The 15443-nt window shown below is 36.6% G+C and overlaps 2 pseudogenes; one reads left to right on the top strand and one right to left on the bottom strand.

The window, feature by feature from the left end:
• The first annotated feature begins 363 nt into the window (after positions 1–363).
• LOC116623174 lies at positions 364–426 on the top strand (annotated as a pseudogene).
• Positions 427–13419: 12993 nt separating this feature from the next.
• On the bottom strand, positions 13420–14122 carry LOC116623117 (annotated as a pseudogene).
• Between the last annotated feature and the right edge of the window lie 1321 nt (positions 14123–15443).

Raw genomic sequence — 15443 nt, 5'->3', positions numbered from 1 at the left:
CCAGGCACAAGAGAGTATAGGACCTCTTCTTAATATAGCCATTAATCTCATGAGCAGGAATACACCAGCCTTTCCTAAAAATCACACACACACACACATAAAACAAAACAAGCAAGCAAACAAACAAACAAAAACAGTGACCTAGATAAAATGACAAGACAGAGGAATTCACCCCAAAGGAAAGAACAGGAAGAAGTAATGGCCAGGGATTTAATCAAAGCAGATATAAGTAAAATTTCTGAACCAGAATTTAAAACAATGATCATAAGAATACTAGGTGGGCTTGAGAAAAGCATAGAAGACACTAGAGAATCTCTTACTGCAAAGATAAAAGAAGTAAAACCTAGTTAGGATGAAATTGGCAGTATCGTAGCCAATGAGGTTTGTCTGAGGCACGATTATTGCTAATTAAAAAATGCTACAAATGCAACACAAAACCAACTAGATGCAATTACAATGAGGATGGGTGAAGCAGAGGAAGGAATCAGTGATATAGAAGATAAAATTATGGAAAACAGTGAAGCTGAAAAAAAAAAAGGAAAGTATTGGATCATGAATGTAGACGTAGGGAACTCAGCAACTCCTTAAACCATAGTAACATTTGTATATCATAGGAGTCCCAGAAGAAGAAGAGAGGGAAAAAGCCACGGAAGGTTTATTTGAGCAAATCATAGCTGAAAACCTCCTTAATCTGGAGAAGGAAACATACATCCAAATCCAAGAGGCACAGAGAGCTCCCATCAATTTCAACAAAAGCCAGCTGACACCAAGACATATTGTAGTCAAATTCATAAAATACACAGACAAGGAAAGATGGCTGAAAAGCAGCAAGGGAAAAAAAGTCTTTAACCTACAAGGGAAGTCAGATCATGTTTGTAGCATATCTGTCCACAGAAACGAGGCAGGCCAAAAGAGAGTGTCATGAAATAGTCAACATTTTGAATAGGAAAAATATAAAACCAAGAGTATTTTATGCAGCAAAACTGTCATTCAGAATAAAAGGAGAAATAAAGAGTTTCCAAGACAAACAAAAACTAAAGGAGTTCATGACCATTAAAACAGCCCAGCAAGAAATATTAAAGGGAACTCTTTGAGTGCTAAAGACCAAAAACAATAAAAACTAGAAAGGAACAGAGAAAATCTCCAGAAACGACTTTACAGGAAATACAATGGCACTAAATATCTATCAATATTCACTCTGAATGTAAATGAACTAAAAGCTCTAATCAAATGACATTTTATCCATTTTTATCAGAATGGTTTAAAAAAAATAAGACCAGGGGGGCCTGGGTGGCTCAGTCGTTAAGCGTCTGCCTTTGGCTCAGGACATGGTCCCAGGGTCCTGGGATCAAGCCCCACATCGGGCTCCCTGTTCGGTGGGAGGCCTGCTTCTCCTTCTCCCACTCCCCCTGCTTGTGTTCCCTCTCTCGCTGTCTCTCTCATCAAATAAATAAATAAAATCTTTAAAAAAAAATAAGACCAATAAATATGCTGTCTACAAAAGACTCATTTTAGACTTAAAGTCACCTCCAGATTGAAAGTGAGAGGATGGAGAACCATCTATCATGCTAATGGAAATGAAAAGAAAATCAGAGTAGCCATTCTTATATCAAACTAGATTTTAAACCAAAGACTGTAACAAGAGATGAAGAAGGGCACTATATCATAATTAAGGGGTCTATTCATCAAGAATAGCTAACAATTGTAAATATTTATGCCCCCAAATTGAAAGCAACTAAATATAAAATAATAAATCAATTAATAACAAAAAACCCTCATTGATAATAATACAATAATAGTAGGAGACTTTAACACCTCATTTAAAGCAATGAACAGATCATCTAAGCAGAACATCAACAAGGAAACCATGGCTTTGAATGACACACTGGACCAGATGGACTTAACGGGCATATTCAGGACATTTCATCCTACATCAGCAGAATACAGATTCTTTTCAAGGGCACAAGGAACATTCCCCAGAAGAGATCACACATTGGCCTCAACAAGTACAAAAAGACTGAGATCATACCATGAATATTTTCAGACCACAACACCATGAAACTTGAAGTCAACCACACACACACACACACAAAAGGAAAGATCACAAATACATGGAAATTAAAGAACATCCTACTAAAGAATGAATGAGTTAACCAGAAAATTAAAGAAGAAATTAAAAAATATTTAGAAGGAAATGAAAATGAAAACATGACAGTGCAAACCTCTGAGATGCAGCAAAGGCAGTCCTAACAGGAAACTATATTACAATACAGTCCTACTTCAAGAAGCAAGAAAAGTCTCAAATACACAAGCTAATCTTACACCTAAAGAAGCTAGAAAAAGAATAGCAAATAAAGCCCAAAAGCAGCAGAAGAAGGGAAATAATAAAAATAAGAGCAAAGATAAATGATATACAAACAAACAAACAAAAAACAGTAGGACAGATCAAGGAAACTAAGAGCTGATTCCTCAAAAGAATTAATAAAATTGATAAAGCCCCAGGCAGACTTACCAAAAAGAATAAAGGAACCAAATATATAAAATCACGTATGAAATAAGAGAGATCACAACCAACACCACAGAAATACAAACAATTATAAGAGAATATTATGAAAATTATATGCCAACAAACTGGGCAATCTGGAAGAAATAAACAAATTCCTAGAAACTTACAAACTACCAAAACTGAAACAGGAAGAAATGAACAGAGCCATAACCAACAAAGAAATTGAATCAGTAATCGAAGTCTCCCAACAAACAAAAGTCCAGGGACAAATGGCTTCCCAGGGGAAATCTACCAGACATTTAAAGAAGAGTTAATACTTATTCTTCTCAAAATGTTAGAAAAAATAGAAATGGAAGAAAAACTCCCAAACTTCTTCTACAAGACCAACATTACATTGATTCCAAAACCAGACAAGGACCTGACTAAAAAGAAGAATTAAAGGTCAATATCCCTGATGAACATGCATATAAAAATTATCAACAATATACTGGCAAATCGAATCCAACAATACATAAAAAATTATCCACCACAATCAAGTGGGATTTATTCCTGGGCTGCAGGGTTAGATCAATATTCACAAATCAATCAGTGTGATACACCATATTTATAAGATAAAGGAAAGGTCATATAAGAAAGACCCACAATTAATATCATCCTCAATGGGGAAAAACTAAGAGCTTTTACTCTAAGGTCAGGAACAAGACAGGGATGTGCACTCTCACCATTACTATTTAGCATAGTGCAGGAAGCCTTAGCCTCAGCAATCAGAAAATAAAAATAAATAAAAGGCATCCAAATCAGCAAGACATGATACTCTATGTAGAAAAATTGAAAGACTCCACCAAAAAATTGCTGGAGTTAATACATGAATTCATCAAAGTTGCAGGATATAAAATCAATGCACAGAAATCTGTTGCATTTCTATACATGAATAACAAAGCAGCAGAAAAAGAAATCAAGGAATTGATCCCATTTACAAATGCACCAAAACCCAAAACCTACCTAGGAATAAACCTAATCAAAGAGATAAAAGGTATGTACTCTGAAAACTACAGAAAACATATAAAGAAACTAAAGAAAGAGGACACAAAGAAATGGAAAAACATCCCATGCTCATGGATTGGAAGAACAAACACTGTTAAAATGTCTATACTACCCAAAGCAATCTACACATTTAATGCAATCCCTATTAAAATACCACCATCATTTTTCAGAGGTAGAACAAACAATCCTAAAATATGTGTGGAACCACAAAAGACCCCAAACAGTCAAAGCAATCCTGAAAAAGTAAAGCAAAGGTGGAGGCATCATGATTCCATACTTCAAGCTGTATTACAAAGCCGTCATCATCAAGGCAGTACAGCACTGGCACAAAAACAAATAGATCAATGGAACAGAATAGAAAACCCAGAAATGGACCCACCACAATATGGTCAACTGATATTCAACAAAGTAGGAAAGAATATCCAATGGGAAAAAAGACAGTCTCTTCAACAAATGATGTTGCTAAAACTGGACAGCAACATGCAGAAAAAAGAAACTGAACTACTTTCTTACACCATACAAAATATAAATTCAGTATTGATGAAGGACCTAAATGTGACACAGGAAACCATCAAAATCCTAGAGGACAACATAGGCAGCAACCTCTTTGACCTTGGCCATAGCAACTTCTTACTAGACACATCTCCGGAGGCAAGGAAAACAAAAGCAGAAATTAACTATTGGGACTTTATCAAGATTGAAAGTGTCTGCCTATGGAATGGGAGAATATATTTACAAACAACATTCTGATAAAGGGTTAGTATCCAAAATCTATACAGTATTTACCAAACTCAACACCCCAAAAACAAATAATCCAGTTAACAAATGGGCAGAAGACATGAATAGACACTTTTCCAAAGAATACATCCATAAGGCTAACAGACACATGAAGAGATGCTCATCACTCATCATCAGGGAAATACAAATGAAAACCATGATGAGATACAACCTCACACCTGTCAGTGTGGCTAAAATTAACACAGTGAACCACAGATGTTCGTGAGGATGCAGGGAAAGGGGAACCTTCTTATACTGTTGGTATATGAAAATCTCACAACACTAACAAGTATCTGCTGAGCCCCTACTGTATACTTGGTGTCAGTCAGAATTTAGATGGAGTTAAAATAATGAAGAACCAGATCAATCACTACCCTCACAACCTTGCCTGGATTCTGCTTTTGGTGCCAGTATGACAAAACTATAGCTGCTGATGGTCCAATGAGCATGCTTTTAAAAATCCATACTAATAGACACACTGAAAATACAGGAATTATTCTACCATCTTTGAGATAGCATGTGATTTATTGAATCTGTAAAAACAAGGTTAGCAGAGGGTAAGTGTGTGATTGATAGTGTCTATATTTTCAAGAAAAGCCTATTGAATCTAGGTGACATATAAGTGAAATATGAATGGTATAACATTCTATTAGGAAGAAGAGAATAAAGTCAACCAAATTACAGCATGTTGAACTCAGAGAATTGTCCTATATGTCATCTAAATTTCACATTTATAGCTAAGCCAGCAGTCATTGATGGTACAGGTTCCATTCTTGATTACCATTCATATAGAATAAAAAATTACCATATGTCATTGAAGCATTTTAAAATTCCACAGTTAATGTACAGTAAAGGTAGAAAACAGCATTTATCAGGTAGTTATCTAGTGACATAGTGGCAGTGGAGCATCATGGTCAAATGCGAAGATTCTGAAGTCAGATTGTCTACATTTGAATTATGGTTCTCTGGCTGTGTGACCTTGGTAAATTGCTTTACTACTCTATGCATTGATTTCCTCATTTGTAAAAGAGTGTTTACCTTATTGGGCTGTTGTAAAAATTAAATTAATTAATACATATAAACATTCAGAACAATGCTTGGCACGTAGTTAGCTTTGTAAATATTGTTATTTTAGTTAAATAAAATAGTCTTTTTTAGAGGGGGGGAGGGGCAGAAAGAGAAGAGAGAGAATTTTTTTTAAGATTTTATTTATTTATTTGACAGAGAAAGAGAGAGTACAGGCAGGGGGAGTGGCAGGCAGAGGGAGAAGCAGGCTCCCCACTGAGCAGGGAGCCCGATGCGGGACTCAATCCAAGGACCCTAGGATCATGACCAGAGCTGAAGGCAGCCACTTAACCAACTGAGCCACCCAGGCACCCAGGGAAGAGAGAGAATTTTAAGCAGTCTCCACGTGTGGAGTCTGGCTCAGGGCTCAATCTCACAACCCTAAAATTATGATATGAGCTGAAATCAAGAGTCAGATGCTTAATCTACTGAGCCACTCAGGTACCCCTACGAGCTGTGCTTCTTATTCTTTACTTCATGAAGATGCTCAGAAGTAAAATATTTTTGTATCATTTTGTTGTTATCATCGTTATGACTTCAGAAAATACATTTGTGTTGACAATTATTAAAACTATTGTGTTTTCCTGTTTGTCATAAGTTGAATTTTTTAATTATTTGGTATCTTTTTAGAAGACTATGGTGTTTATTTTATTTTTAAATTTTACTCTGCCTTTGGAGATAAAAGAGCAAAAAAAAAGAGCATGAATGCATAATATATTTTGGCTATGTTTAACTGGATAAACTGCATGAATGGCTTCATGAATATTAACGTTTACGTTCAGTAGGGTTTTTTTTTTTCCCTCTTTAAATAGGGAAAGTGTGACTTTGTTACAATTAACTGCATGTGGGGATCATTTGATGTTTATTTCAGAGATGAACTCCTTTATTTTTATTTTTATTTTTTTAAAGATTTTATTTATTTATTTGAGAGAGAGAGAGCACATGAGAGGGGGAAGGGTCAGAGGGAGAAGCAGACTCCCTGCTGAGCAGGGAGCCCGATGCAGGACTCGATCCCAGGACTCCAGGATCATGACCTGAGCCGAAGGCAGTCGCTTAACCAACTGAGCCACCCAGGTGCCCGAGATGAACTCCTTTAATATTGAGAGCAGAAAGGCTAGTGAATTTGATATGAGAGAATAATATCCATAAAACCGAAAAGAATGACCAAATGAAGAGACAGAAAATTATTATAGTTTGGTAAAGAGGGAACATGTTGCTGAGCAGCAGTCTGGTCAATCAAAAGCACATCAGCCCTTGATTATTTTTCTGATACCTTTTGATTAGCTGCTGTACAAATATGAACTTTATTTTTTTTAGCTGAGAGGAAAAGATTAGCACTGCAGTTAATGTCCTATTATGCATGTATGGATTACTAGCCCTGAGGGGTTGTAGTCCAACCTGTAAACCAGCTGTTTCTTGTCTTGAGAACTGGAAGCACTGGAAACAACTGACCTAACCTTGAATTTTTTTGGCTTGGTTTGGTGAATGGATTTTCAAGTTTTTATGTTTCTACTCCACACACACAGTCAAACCCTAATGAACATTCTCAGAAATACTGCTATAATTAGCAGTCAGAAATACTACTGCAATTAACACTCAGCCAAATTTTCCTTGTTTAAGAGAGGCTGATGACACAATCTATACCTTTGAACTTTTAGTTCTACCAAATTTATGTACTTTGAAATGTGTCTATTTTGCTAAGAGACATAACCACTGAGACTCCTAAGTAATCAGTTGCCTCCTTGGTAGGGGAGCCATGCCTATGATATATGTACTTTGTCACGGTAAGTTTAATTACTAAGAAGTAGGAAATCAATATGTTCTCAACTATGATTTACAGAATGAGGTTCAGCTTGTAAAAAAGTATTTGAGGAGGATTGAGGAGTCCATTGTTAGACTAGTAGAGGGTGTATTAGGCAGGTAAAAATCTAGATGACATTAAAAGGGCAGAGACAGTTTGACTTTATTCTATCTATCATTGCTTTAATAATCATAATGATAGTTAAAACTTACAACTATTTTTAGTTTCCAGAATGTTTTGATTTTTCTTCTTTTAATAGCTTTATTGAGATATAATCACACACCATACAATTTACCATTTTAAATTGTACAATTCAGTGGTTTTTAATTATATTCTAAGAGTTGTGCAGCCATCACCACTATCTACTTCCAGAACATTTCTATCACCCCCAAAACAAACCCTGTACTTCCCAATTCCCTCTCTCACTATTCCTTGCCAAATAGTAATTCACTTTCTGTCTGTATGGATTTGCCTATTTGGGACATTTTATATAAATAGGATCATATGTTACATGGCCCTTTGTGAGTGGCTTCTTTCACTTAGCACAATGTTTTAAAAGTCCATCCATATTGTGTAACATGCATCAATACTTTATTCTTTTTATTGCTGAATAATATTCCATTGTATGGATATATCACAGTTTGTTTATCCATTCATTAGTTGATGGACCTTTGGGTTGTCTTCACTTTTTGTTATTATGAAAAATGCTGTTATGAACACCTATGTGCACATTTTTGTGTAGACATACATTTTCATTTTCTTTGGGTATATATCTTGGAGTGGAATTGCTGTGTTATGATAACTATATTTAAACTTTACTGGAACTAACACTTTTCCAAAAGTTTCACTTTTCTAATATAATCATTAAAACCACTTGTTTAAGAATATGTGCCAATTTGTTATTATTCTCATTTTTAAAACATGTTACCTAAATTCTGGAGCCATTAGGTTACTTTCTCAAGTCAGGAGAGGTAGTAAGTAGGCAAGTTGGAACTGTGAACCAAGTTTTCTGACCATCCAGTGTAAACTTTAAGATAAGTGACCACGGGGCACCTGGGTGGCTCAGTTGTTAAGCGTCTGCCTTCGGCTCAGGTCATGATCCTAGGATCCTGGGATCGAGCCCCGCATCGGGCTCCCTGCTCGGCGGGAAGCCTGCTTCTCCCTCTCTCACTCCCCCTGCTTGTGTTCCCTCTCTCGCTGTGTCTCTCTCTGTCAAATAAATAAAATCTTTAAAAAAAAAAAAAAAAGGTAAGTGACCACATTCTGCTTAGAACCTCTTATTTTTCTTTTTTAAGATTTTTTTATTTATTTGTGTGTGTGTGAGAGAGAGAGAGAGAGAGAGAGAGAGAGAAAGCATGAGCAAGGGGAGGAGCAGAGGGAGAAGGAAGCTCCCTGCTTAGCAGCGAGCCTGACGCGGGGCTCAATCCCAGGACCCTGGGATCATTACCTGAGCCGAAGGCAGATGTTTAACCAACTGAGCCACCCAGGTGCCCCAAACCTCTCATTTTACTTAATTAAATTTAGATCCATTACTGTCTAAGATAACTAGTACAGAGCTTAGGGTTCTAAGATTGGTCATACCATTAACAAGTTAGTACTTGGAAATTCCTGCTCTTGACAGTGTCTGAATATCTGCCATAACTTGATGGCTCTCTGGTCAGCATGAGGTCATCAAAAGCAACAAATCAGGGCGGGGGAGCACCTGGGTGGCTCAGTTGGTTAAGCAACCAACTCTTGATCTCAGCTCAGGTCTTGCTCAGGGTCATGAGCTCAAGCCCTGCATTGGGCTCCATGCTGGGTGTGGAGCCTACTTCAAACAAACAAACAAACAAAAACAAAAAACAAGAACAAATCTGGTTTTAGATGTTAGATCTACTATTTACCAGACACCTTGGGTGTACCTGTTTCCTAGTCTCAGCTCTACAAATAACTAGCTCTGTGATTTTCCTAAACTCAAACTCCGAGTCTCAGAACCCAGTCTTTCATTTTTAATATAGGCATCATACCTATCTCACAAGGTTTCTATGAGGATTTAATGAGGTAAAACACGTACTATGCCTAGCATAGTGCTAGACTCAAAAAGTAGAAAAGTACAAACTCTCTACAATGTTCAGAAAGAGATGTATAGATCTGTATATTAACACTTCTCATTTAATCCCCTCCTCCAAACATGGAGACTGTCTACAATGTCAACATATGCTTAAAAAACAGTTTTGAAAGTAAAACAAATATTGGAATCAGTGGATTTGACAATAGGCAGTTCAGAATGTTTTCATTAACAACGAAATGTTATTCCCTGTAATAAATACAAGCCAATTTGTTTATGTGCTTGCTAACTTGCATTTCTCTCTATTTTGTAGCAAGTACTTTACCATCCTTCAGCTGTATAGTAGGTCTACATAATTTGCAGCTCAGAAATAACCACTAAATCAAAACTTTTCAGCATCTTGAAAGATATACTAAAAAATCATATTCATTTCCTTTGAACATGTGCTGCAGCTAAGCTAGTTGTTAATAGTGGTTTTAGTCCCAGTGATTATTTCAGAATTTCCATGGAGATACAAGCTGAGGCACTATATCAAGTATTTTCCAACCATATCGGATTAGTTTATCTCCTACCACATTTTCTAACACTTAATACATTAGGGCTGTGTTGATAATGATTCTAAAACAAGTTAAGAGCAAACAAATAATTCTCTTAATTTATTATTTGATTTCACCTAAGCCTTCCAGAACCATCATATTTATTGCAATGATTTTCAATGCATTTGAGTCTATGAATATCCACTGGAGACAAAATTATGTTTATAGAAAACTTGAGAACAATTAAAATATAAAGTTTTTATAATAAATATGAATAATCTGAATAAGAGTGAGTATCATTTACTGAATGACTACACTTGTCAGCAAGTATTCCTAGTTTATGTTTATATTATTATGATATATATTATATACATATATATAAATCATAAATCAATGCATGGATATTTTGAAATAAATATTTTCTGGTTATATTTTCTATACAATTTGGAACTTCTGTACATTTCTACAAAGGCTTTACACTGGAATCATGAAATATTGAGAATTTGAGATCTAATTTAGACATACTCACTTTTAAAAAATGGGTTCTGTTTGCCTGTCTTTATTCTTTAGCTTAGCTGTTCATCTCTGAATATCAAAAATGAACACATCTAAATACTTCCACCTTCTATCAGAAATAAATTATTACACAGACTCAAAAATCAGCTCTCTATTTTGCAAATGTGTAATTTTTTTTATGAAGAAAGGTTATCAAAATGCTTTATGACAATTCTTTCGTTCTGCTGGGTTTATCAGTTTGAAACTAAAATGCATCATGGAGGGGTGCCTGAGTGGCTCAGTCAGTTAAGCTTCTGCCTTTGGCTCAGGTCATGATCCTGGAGTTCTGGGATCCAGCCCCCAGTCGGGCTCCCTGCTCAGTGGAGAATCTGCTTCTCCCTCTCCCTCTGCCCCTCCCTCCATTCGTGTTCTTTCGCTCACTCACTCTCTTTCTCAAATAAATAAATAAATAAATCTTTTAAAAAACTAATAAAATGCATCATGGAGAGTGTGCTTCTTTTTTCCTTATTTTGATAGGTGTAAAATTTTATCAAAGTAGAGCTGCCTGAGACAGTAGTAGTGTTGTATATGCTAGTCATTACATTTTAGTGTAAATCACATTTTTATCTCCATAGCCCTGTGGACTTGATCATAAACACTCTTCAAATGTGGGAAGAATCAAACTCCACAGTTCTCATTAAAAGAAATAATATATTTTACTAATCTTCAACAAAAGGAGCTTGAAAATGTCTTTGCTCTGTAAGAATCTGGCCCCTTTTTAGTCCTTGTTTCAACTATTCAGAATGAAAATCATCCATACCTTTTATCTTAAAATAACTTCAGCTCTATGAGGATTCAATAATTTCTGTCTGTGTGGAATATCATCTGAAATGTTGAAATCTTATTTCAGAATATTTATTAAATTGGAATTTAATGCATAAATGAAGTAAGATAAAGAAATAATTTAGGCCAATTTTCATTCTCTCTTAACACTGTTAATTGGAAAAATATTTCTATACTACTAAATGGCAGAAAAAAAGCAATATTTACTTTTTTAAATTAAATTTATTTATTTTATTTGAATTCCAATATAGTTAATATACAGTGTTAGTTTTAGGTGTACAATACAGTGATTCAACAGTTCCATATCTACTCAGTGCTCATCAAGATAAGTGTACTCTTAATCCCCTTGAAATCAAATCAATGAAAGATTATCAGTGTCAAATGGGGGCCATCTTAATGTTATCTGATTCTGACTGCACTTTAGGATTTATTAACAAATTCTGTACCTTCTACATCTTAATTTTTACTTTCAGTATGTTTTTTCCAATGTGTTCTTCCACAGCTTTTATTTATTAATTTATTTATTTTTATTTAAAATTTATTTTATTTAAATTCAATTAGTTAACATAGTGTATCATTAGTTTCAGATGTAGAGTTCAGTTATTCATCCATTGCATATAACACCCGGTGCTCATCACATCACATGCCCTCTTTAATGCCCATCACCCAGTTACCCCATCCCCCCATCCACCTGCCCTCCAGCAACCTTCAGTTTGTTTCCTATAGTTAAGAGTTTCTTACTGTTTGTCTCCCTCTCTGATTTCGTCTTATTTTTCCCTCCCTTCCCCTTTGACCCTCTCTTTTGTTTCTTAAATTCTACATGAGTGAAACCATATGATAATTGTGTTTCTCTGATTGACTTATTTCACTTAGCATAATACCCTCTAGTTCCATCCATGTCGATGTAAATGGTAAGATTTCATCCTTTTTGATGGCCTCTTCTTTATCCATTCATCTACTGATGGACATCTGGGCTCTTTCCATAGTTTGGCTATTGTGGACATTGTTGTTATAAACATTGGGGTGCAGGTGCCCCTTCGGATCACGTTTGTGTCCTTTGGGTAAATACCTAATAGTGCAGTTACTGGGTCATAGGGTAGCTATATTTTTAACTTCTTGAGGAACCTCCATACTCTTTTCCAGAGTGGCTGCACCAGCTTGCATTGCCACCAACAATGTAAGAGGGTTCCCCTTTCTCCGCATCCTCGCCAACATTTGTTGTTCCCTGATTTGTTAATTTTAGCTATTCTGACTGGTGTGGGGTGGTATCTCATTGAGGTTTTGATTTGTACTTCCCTGATGCCGAGTGATGTTGAGTATTTTTTCATCTGTCTGTTGGTCATTTGTATGTCTTCTTTGGAGAAATGTCTGTTCATGCCTTCTGCCCATTTCTTGACTGAATTATTTTTTTTCAAGTATCAGTGGCATTTTATTTGGGAAGTTCTATGTACTACATAGGTGTTAACTTCCTTTCTTTTACCACCCTTTGTAAAAAAAATCAGAAAGACTTAAAAAACAACGTATAAAATCTCTTAGTTTCTCTAGTCTTAGGTTAAAAAAAAAAAAAAAACTTAAGTGGTGCCTCTCTTTTATGACAATACTGCTTTTAAAGGAGAATTCATAGTCTGTCCTTATGCTTACTACAGATTTCTACTCCTTCCTGGGGGGAAAATGGTCAATGTTTCTGCTTCCTTTTAATAAATTCCTTTCTTGATTATTACACATTATCATTCCCCACTTGACACCTTCTTAGAAATTGATTGTTGGGTGCATTTTTTCATTTGGCAAAAATTCAATGTGGCTTTGTGTCGGATGACTAAGTGTCAGAAAGAGCAGTGTTGATGTTCTGGTTTTGAGAGGAAAAATATATAGGGAGATACATTCCCTGGAAGAACAAATGTAACAGACTGAAATAGGGTGTGCACAGAGTTAAGAAGGCTGATAAACAATACTTGGTCTTGAATTCTGTGGCTGTCAGCCACCGAAGACTGCAGTGTAGGCCAGAATATAAATCTCTGCAAGAATAAGTTTGGTTAGGCACTACAAAATGACAGAGTCGGCTTTATTTTGTTCCAAATGTATCAGAACAGACACACGCAAGGAGGAGCAGTATGCTCATATGCAATGAGTGGTTCCCCGTGAATGATCATTTATGAGCTTTTCTGCAAATGTTCTGTCAACCTAGGCACTGGGAGAAGAGAAAAGAAGGGTCCTCTTAAAATATACTTCCATCTCTAACTCACCCAAGATCCCAGGTCTCCTTAGCTCTGTGATTTGCCAGGCCAAAATGAAGTTTAAGTATGTGTCATTCTAGGTCATCTGGAAGCTGGTTCACTGGGGTCATCTCAGAAAATCTGGGTGTGCCCAAGACTGCAGCAAGCCTACCCAGAAGGGTATGCCTAATGATCTTCACATCGTCCACAGGGCGGTCCTGGGAGTTTGTTTCCACCATTCCTACTCGATTCACCATTCCTATACCCTGGCACTCGCAGCCAGAAATGGTGTGCTTGCCATCAAGCCACTGGGTTGGGGCTAGGGTCACAAAAAACTGTCTGCTGTTGATGTCTGGCCCTGCATTGAATATGGCGAGAATTCTAGCCCCTGTGAAGTTCATCTTCAAACTGTTTGCCATAGATAAATGCACCACCTCGACCTGTCCCTGTTGGGTCACCTCCTTAGATTATGAAGTCTTTGATGATCCTGTGGAATTTGGTGCCATTGTAGTAACCTCAACATGCCAGCTCAGTAAAATTCTTATAGGTCTTTGGAGCATGTTTCAAGTATAACTTCAGCACAATGATCCCCATGCTGGTCTCCAAGTATACATTTGGTGGCTGCCAGGAATCTGGGGGGATGTTACCCAATGTGCAGCCAGGAGAATCCTGCTGCCAGGATTATTTGTGTTTTGGGTGTTTGTCAACGTCTAGTGCATTGGGGTCCCTGGGTAAGGGTTGTGAAAGAACCAGGACACAGGGGATGCAGAGCAAAGGCAGCACTTGCAACTGCATGCTGTCGTTTATTTCCCACACAGCTATATACTTGCAGCGGTCAGATAAGCATAACAATGTGTACTTTTAGCCGATAATAAGATCATGCCAACATCCTTGAAGAAAGACACGCGAGATATAATAAGAACAAACTATATCCTGTTTTTTGTTTGCCGAAGCACAGAACTATCTCGGCCACCCTTCCTCTGGGAACAGCACGTTCTTATGAAAGAACACTTCTAATGTAGGCAAGAGCCACTTCCTGCAGATCCAGGCATTCAGAACTTGCAACGTGAGATAAGGGGAAGAGAACATTTTCTCCTCCTGATCCAGGCCTGCCTGGTTGTCCTTAATCTCACTGCAGTCCTCAAATGACCTTGGTTACAAGGGGCCTACAAGCCTATACCATCACAGGTGTTGAGTTTGATAATTTCTTTATAGATCTTGGATACTAGCTCTTTATCTGATAAGACATTTGTAAGTATCTTCTCTCATTCTGTAGGGTTTTTGGTTTTGTCAACTGTTTCCTTGGCTGTGCAGAAGGTTTTTATCTTGTTGAAGTCCCAATAGTTCATTTTTGCTTTTGTGTCCCTTGCCTTTGGAGAAGTGTCTAGCAAGAAGTCGCTGTGGCTGAGGTAGAAGAGGTTGCTGCCTGTGTTCTCCTCTAGGATTTTGATGGATTCCTGTCTCACATCCATTTTGAGTTTATCTTTGTGTATGGTGTAAGAAAGTGGTCCAGTTTCATTCTTCTACATGTGGATGTCCAATTTTCCCAATACAATTTGTTGAAGAGACTGTCTCCACAGCTTTTATATAACAAACCTGTTACACTTCAGATTTCCTCATTAAATGAGTGGCTTGAATCCCTGACTCAGGCAATAGTCGCTGAAATAAATTATCTGGAGAATTTTTCAAACTAAATATTGGTTTGAGGACTATCAATTGTATACATGTATACTTCCCTTCCTGAGGACTCAAGTATTAATTCCTTTATTTTTTATTAGTTCTTTGGATTCTCAATAGGAAACTACATTTCATTCCAAATATGCATTAGGCTCCAATTTCTCAATTGTTTTATTACTTCTAATAAAAATCCAATAGATTTTACTTTTTCTTAATGCTCACATGATTCTGTAACTATTTTTAATCTTAAAGGAACAACGTTCTGAAATATATCCAATGCCATTGCCATTTTTGTTTTGCTTGACCCCCTTTACAAATGAAATTAAAGTTAATTTCCTCAGATGTCATATGAACTCACATGTCCTACTGATACTAATGTATGGAGTAATTCTGTACCTATTCTTAAGGCCAAACCATTTATTTCTTACTTAAAGAACTA

Source organism: Phoca vitulina, unplaced genomic scaffold, assembly GCF_004348235.1.
Source record: "Phoca vitulina isolate PV1807 unplaced genomic scaffold, GSC_HSeal_1.0 scaffold57, whole genome shotgun sequence".
In the NCBI taxonomy this organism is placed as follows: Eukaryota; Metazoa; Chordata; class Mammalia; order Carnivora; family Phocidae; genus Phoca; species Phoca vitulina.
Note: the sequence above shows the minus strand (reverse complement) of the source record. Positions and strands in the feature narration are given on the sequence as shown.